We start from the raw sequence: 639 nt of genomic DNA, 5'->3' as shown, positions 1-639 counted from the left end.
GTCGTTAAGATCATACTGTCCTATGTTTGTGCGTCGTGCTGTGAGCAAAACATGTAGAGGAACAGAAGTAATTTATTGCTTTTCCATTTCTGAAAGTTCTGGTACCGCCGCCTGTGGCGTATAATGATTTATATTTAGCGGGGGCGCTCCGGATTGGTCTTATACTGGCCGTTGTGTTGGTTCGGTAGGGGAAGCCTTGCCAGCTTGGCATCTGCTTCCACCGGTGCTGAACGGAATGCAAGCGCTGACAGAGAATTTAGGCGCTGTTTGTGTTGCACTAAGGTTGGACTGAGTGCGATGTGGCAGTATTTAAACTGCAACTTCTATTTTTTATTGTGTTAGGATGCTTGGACTTACCTTTGTCCTTTCTTCTATTTTTTCCATTTTCTACTACCAGAAAAGCAAAATAAACAAATCGAAAACCTCTTAGCGTTACTTTGTAACACTTGGTGCTGCCATCGCGTTACAAAACTACTGCAGCCACCAGCTCCTCTGTCGCAACAAGCCACTTTTGTGCAGAATATGGCCTCCTTTTGAATCTCTCTGGTACGTTGAGCCGTCCGGTCATATCTCTCGCTTCAATTGCGTTTCCTAGTGGCGCTTCTAATTCAGGTTCATATTTTATATGTTTTATTCTCT

Source organism: Trypanosoma equiperdum, assembly GCF_001457755.1.
Source record: "Trypanosoma equiperdum strain OVI genome assembly, contig: ctg_186, whole genome shotgun sequence".
NCBI classification, from domain to species: domain Eukaryota; phylum Euglenozoa; class Kinetoplastea; order Trypanosomatida; family Trypanosomatidae; genus Trypanosoma; species Trypanosoma equiperdum.
Note: the sequence above shows the minus strand (reverse complement) of the source record.